This window comes from Myodes glareolus, chromosome 14 (assembly GCF_982192425.1).
Source record: "Myodes glareolus chromosome 14, mMyoGla1.1, whole genome shotgun sequence".
In the NCBI taxonomy this organism is placed as follows: domain Eukaryota; kingdom Metazoa; phylum Chordata; class Mammalia; order Rodentia; family Cricetidae; genus Myodes; species Myodes glareolus.
Genome location: NC_142039.1, coordinates 4,258,997 through 4,265,462, shown reverse-complemented (window position 1 = coordinate 4,265,462; position 6,466 = coordinate 4,258,997). Strand labels below are relative to the sequence as shown.

Sequence of the window (6,466 nt, the reverse complement as noted above, 5' to 3'; positions counted from 1 at the left end):
TCTGGGCAGCCAGGACATGAAAGTACAGTCTCTGTTTACAGTGTAAAACACTTAGCATTAGAATTTCAGAAGGCTTGCCTAGTAGAAGGCTGAAGGGGTTGTTTTCTTCCAGCATCCGAGGCACTTATTAGAAGTCTTTTGAGGATGCCATGGTCTCCATCCTCTTGGCTCAATGCAGGACAATAGCACCTGAAAGTGAATGGACAAAACTTTGACACGATCGTGTTCGCTATGGGGATGTATTCACTTGGACACATAGTAAACACTTTCTCTCAGTCCTGTTTCCTTGCATGGGAGACCACGCTCTTATGGAAGACTGCGTGTGTGTGTGTGTGTGTGTGTGTGTGTGTGTGTGCACGCACACGCACGCACAGAGGGCAGCAGATGTTCTCCTTTAACCCTGCTCTGTGCGCTCTCATAGCCAAGAGAAGCTCCACTTTTGCACCTGATCACTCCCCTGCCTAAAACCCCACCCTCAGCCTCCACGCTTAGGAAGAACTTTGCTTATTTCCGCACATTCTCTACTAGAGCTGTTCCAAAGTTCCCATACACCCCGGCTCACGTGCGTGCTGTTTTACCTCTGCCTCTGCCAGCTCACTAGTGAAACCTCACACTAAAGAAAGGCTCATCTTGTGTTGGTTAATGATATGTGTTGTCTTCCCTGGGACAGGAGGTGCCCAGGCCGGAGTCTTCTGAGCTTAATGGGGCACGCCTGTGAGGTTTCTGATGGAAAGAACACTGGAGTCATACTCCAAGAAGGTCCACACCCGACTGCGGTAGGCCTTGCCCAAGTCCAGACAGCCTGGGCACAGCAGAAAGATTGACTTTCCCTCACCTCATGTGAGAGAGCTCCTCGCACCTGGTTGACTTTTTCCTGTTTTGGGCTCGAACTGAAGCATTCGCTTCCTGGGTTCCAGCTGCACTGGGACTGGAGCTGCACCATTCCCTCTGCTGTGGTCGGGCCTCTGACTCGGCCTGGAGCTGCACCATTCCCTCTGCTGTGGTCGGGCCTCTGACTCGGCCTGAAGCTGCACCATTCCCTCTGCTGTGGTCGGGCCTCTGACTCGGCCTGGAGCTGCACCATTCCCTCTGCTGTGGTCGGGCCTCTGACTCGGCCTGAAGCTGCACCATTCCCTCTGCTGTGGTCGGGCATCTGACTCGGCCTGAAGCTGCACCATTGGCTTTGCCAGGTCATGAGCTTGCCAACTGTACAATCTTAGAACCTGATGTTTAACATACATAATCAAGTTATTCTTTTGTTTTGTTTTTATTTGTTTACATTTTTCTCTACCTCCCCTCTCACCTTCTATCCTCTCCCATGACCCACACACTCCCAATTTACTCAGGAAATCTTGTCTTTTTCTCCTTCCTATGTAGGTCCATGTATGTCTCTCTCAGGGTTCTCTTTGTTGTCTAGGTTCCCTGAGATTGTGAACTGTAGGCTGGTTTTTCTTTGCTTTATGTCTAAAATCCTCTTATGAGTGAATACATATGATATTTGTCTTTCTGGGTCTGGGTTACCTCACTCAATATGTCTTTTTTCCAGATCCATCTATTTGCCTGCAAATTTGAAGATGTTGTTCTTAAAAATGTTAAATAATATCAATTTGGTTTGTGACACATAATTGTGGTCACTTATGCGTCCTTATTCTTAGGAGATACATGCTGATGTGTCCAGATGCTTGGCTGTAATAGCTACAGTTTACTTAGAAATGATTAAGCATACATGTGGGCAAGTAAGTACATATGCATATGTATGCACACATGTATTGCACACGCATGTGTATATGGACTCAAAACTCATGTACATATGTGTATGGATATAGAGATAGATAGAAAGAGCAAATATGCCAAAATGTCTATTTTTGTGATGCAGGTTCTGGGAGTTTAGCTCAATTGGCAGGGTGTCCATAATGGTGCACAATGGCCTTGGCCCTAGAAGAGGTTACAAGATAATAACACCTCATCACCTCGAGAGAGACAGTTAGTATCTTCCTCATGCTGTTTCCTCAGGATCCTCCATACTGTGGAACTGCTGCCATGGCTGTTTTTTCACATGCTGTTTTCACTCTAGGAAATAATATTACCCTATTTCACAATTCCAATGCTGGGCCAGACTGCACAGGTTTTAAATATAGTACATTAACTCCATAGCTGTGTGGATTTGAGCAAATTAATTACTTAATCTCTTGATGTCAGCATTTCTTTCAGAGCAGAAGCATCAAAGTAAGAAAGATGGTGTTTGTTTTGAGGAATAAAGATGATAAGAACCAGAAAGTCCTTGGCGTGGGGCCTTGGGCAGAGCATTCACTCAATAAATGTGTCATTGACTAATATCGTTCTTGTCGTGCATGCATTCGATATCAAGAAGAACAGATCAGAAGCAAATTCACCATCATACAATTTATAATCTATTGATAATGTTTTCTTGAGTATTTATAGTCTTTTTGTTGTTGACCTTTCACCTCCTACTTCTAAGAATTTTCTTGGGGCTCTTTATTTTTATTTTCAATTACTCTGTTCTTAATTAACTCTCAGAATGTAGGCTTCAGGACACACACAGGTATGTGTGTCATAAAACAGCTAAGAAAGGTGTTGGGAGAGGCTGCTTGTTCGTTCCTGGCTGCCCAGACCCAAAATAATCACACAGAAACTTTATTATTTAAATCACTGCTTGGTGTATTAGCTCTAGCTTCTCTGGCTAGCTCTTACATCTTAAATTAACCCATTTCTATTAATCTGTGAATCATCATGTGACTGTGGCTTACCAGCAAGATTCCCATGCATCTGTCTCCTATGGGCAGCTACATGGCTTGCTTCTCCCTGACTCCCTTCTTTCTCCCAGCATTCAGTTTAATTTTCCCACCTATCTCTATTCTGCTAAAGCCACTGGCTGAAACAGCTTTATTCATTAACCAATAAAAGCAGCACATAGGCAGGACTTCCCACACTAGAAAGACTTTAAAGGCTCCAGATTTCAAAGGGGCCTCATGGCAGAATCAGAGCTGATACCTACCCACAAAACATCACTGGAGTAGACAGGCTAGTAAACACCAGTAGCCACACTGGTGTAGGAGGCCCTTTGTTGTGTGTTGCTTTCATTGGTTAATGAGTAAAGAAACTGCCTTGGCCTGTTGATAGGGCAGAACTTAGGTAGGTGGGGAAAACTAAATGGCATGCTGGGAGAAAGGAGGCAGAGTCAGAGAGATGCCATGGATTCGTCACCAGAGACAGACGATGGGAATTTTGCCTGGTAAGCCACTGCCATGTGGTGATACACAAATTAATAGAAATGGGTTAAATTAATATGTAAGAATTAATCAATAAGAAACTATAGCTAATGGGCCAAGCAGTAATTCAATTAATTCAGTTTCTGTGTGATTATTTCGGTTCTGGGCAGCTGGGACAAACAAGCGGCCTCCCTGTAACAGACATACTGTTCTCTACAAGATACAGATGATGTCCAAGGTGCAGCCCTGCTTCCAGACAAACAGCAATTGCAGTGGGCCCCTCTGGAGGGAGATGATGCTGAACAGACGCTTCAGGGCAGGATTGGAAGTGTGCCCAGGATGCAAGGACAGTCTGATGATGGGTCAGAGGAAGCCGCTGTTCCCAGAAGGGGTTCCCTCCTTCATATGACCTAAGTGAAGGGCTGCTCAGCTCTTTGGATGCTGTGCTGCTGTGTTTGTGGCTTTTGCCGATACTCCCATGTGCCGTGTGTTCCTCAGTTTGATGAGTTCCTATTTATTTGCATGAAGTTAGTTTTCCATCTGTGCCATGGTCTGTGCTCAACAGATGGCTGATATTTACTTGGTTCAGTGAGTGGAGACGATGCATCTCAGCAATTCAGTCAAAATGGAACAGTTTTATAAAATGGGATAGTCCAGGGCAAGGTTCCAGGAAAGCTTCTTCTGCGGAGGATTCAGCAGTGGTCTTAGGGGCCGCGGTCATGGTAGAGGCTGGGACCGAGGCAGAGGTAAAGCTGAAGACAAGTGAATTCCCCACCAAGCTGGACCGCCTGGTTAAGGACATGAAAATCAAGTCCCTAGAGGAGATCTTCCTGTTCTCCCTGCCCATTAATGAGTCCGAGATTATTGATTTTTTTTCCTGTGAGCACCCCTAAAGGATGAGGTTCTGAAGATCTTGCCAGTGCAGAAGCAGACTAGGGCAGGCCAGCGCACCAGGTTCAAGTCTTTCGTTGCTACTGGGGACGTGCTATATGGCCATGTTGGTCTCGGTGTTAAGTGGCTCCAAGGAGATAGCTGTTTTCATCCAAGGGGCCATCATCTTGGCTAAGCTTTCCATTGTTCCTGTATGGACAGGCTACTGGGGGAGCAAGATTGGCAAGTCCAACACTGTTCCGTGTAAAGTGACAGGCCGCTGTGGCTCTGTGCTGGTGCGTCTCATCCCTGTCCCCAGAGGCACTGGCATAGTCTCGGCTCCTGTGCCCAAGAAGCTACTGATGATGGCCAGCATTGATGACTGCTACACATCAGCCAGGGGCTGCACTGCCACCCTGGGCAACTTTGCCAAGGCCACCTTTGATGCCATCTCTAAGACCTACAGCTACCTGACCCCCTACCTCTGGAAAGAGACTGTGTCCACCAAGTCTCATCAGGAATTCACTGACCATCTTGTGAAAACCCACACCAGAGTCTCTGTTCAGAGGACCCAGGCTCCAGCAGTGGCCACCATATTAAGAGTTTTTATACAAGAAAAATAAATGTGAATTAAGTCTGTTAAAAAAAAATGTTAGTTGCAAACATGGGAATGGTTGAAAATGTAGGGGGACAGAATAAACAGAGGATGTATTTATTCTGACCAGAATAAAGATGGCTAAGTGATAGGGCACACAAGGCAAAGGAAGCAAAACTAGAGACATGGTGGCAACTATGTAGCATAAGGAGCAGCGGTCTGCTTCCCACCGCCAGGCTAGCTTTACCTGAAATAATTACACGGAAACTGTATTCTTTTAAACACTGCCTGGCCCATTAGTTCTAGCCTCTTATTGGCTAATTCTCACATCTTGAGTCAACCCATTTCTAATAATCTGTATGTCATCACGAGGTCATGGCTTACTGGGAAAGATTCAACATGTCTGACCTGGCAGCTTCATGGCGGGCAGCTCTCAGCCTCTGCCTTACTCTGCTTCTTTCTCCCAGCATTTTGTTCTGTCTACTCTGCCTATCTAAGCTGCTGTCCTATCAAAGGCCAAGGTAGTCTTTTTACTTGACCAATGAAATTAACACATAGACAGAAGATCCACCTACATCACAGCGACAGGTTTGGGACCATGCCCATGGGGGACAAAGGAGGACATTATTGCCCAGTAGAGCAGGCCAGGCCACCAGGAGGCTCTGGCCACCACTAGGCCTGCCTCACCACGTCATCCCATCGCTGCAGGATGGGATGGTGCATTGGGCTGTAGACCCAGCCCCACAACCCCAGTTAAGCAGCTTGGAGCTGCCTTCTGCACTTGCATTTCTCACCCCACTTGGTGTGGGGGGCAGGTAGAGCTGCTATTGGGGTGCAAATATGATGGTCATGCCCTAGGTACTGGAAGCAACACCACCCTGAGGGCAAGGCGATGTACTCACTCAGGGCCTGTCTCCGGACAGCTCACTCTGAAAAGAATGGCTCATTGTCTGGGTTACTTCTCCTTGAAAGACTTCCATGATCTGTGTTGCCTCTAGAAGCCTTGTTAATGCCCACAATCTGTGTTGCTTCTGGAAACCATGTTAAGTTCCTGATCCATGCCGCTGCTGACTGCATCTTTTCCAACAGGCAGGGAGGCATCTTTTGCAGTGGTATCGATAGCTGCAGACTCATAACTGAGAATGACACTGAAGGCTTTTGTGCCAAGCTCCCCAAAAGAAGCAGACATGAAATTACTGAAGAGAGTCTTTTGAAAATGTGATCAAGGGGTTGAGTGTAACTCTTACAGTTGATGGCTTCTGGCAGGGGCAGGGGGATGGTGGGTGAAGGACTTGGTTTGTTCACGGGGTTAACTGCTGGGAGTTGGACCACGCTCCAGTGAGTACAGAGGCAACACAAATTGGACTCAGCATTTGTTTGTTTGTTTTTGTTTTCTTAATTATTTATTTTTTGGAGGAAGGTGCCAGGGTGGGAGGGTGTACCTGGGAGGAATGGGAAAAGAGTGTGATCAGGGTGCATGAAATTCCCAAATAATTAATAAAACCATTATGTTGTAAAAAAACCAAAAATATTAATAATGCTGGCATAACGTGACATTACTAGAGATGAACGGGACATATCTCTATATCTGGAGAAAGCTGGAGAAGCTGGGGATTGCTGTGAGCAGAGGTCAGTGAAGGAACAGAACAGAACAGAGGCTGTAGACCATGAAGAGGAAAATATGCTGCCCTCCGTTGAACCTGTGGTCCCTGGAACTGAGAAGGGACAAGGGACTGAAGGTTTGGAAGAGGATCTGAAGCACTGGAGAGAG

General features: G+C 46.3%; 1 pseudogene; it reads left to right on the top strand.

The window, feature by feature from the left end:
- The first annotated feature begins 3,237 nt into the window (after positions 1 to 3,237).
- LOC146891898 (small ribosomal subunit protein uS5 pseudogene) lies at positions 3,238 to 4,723 on the top strand (annotated as a pseudogene).
- Positions 4,724 to 6,466: the final 1,743 nt, after the last annotated feature.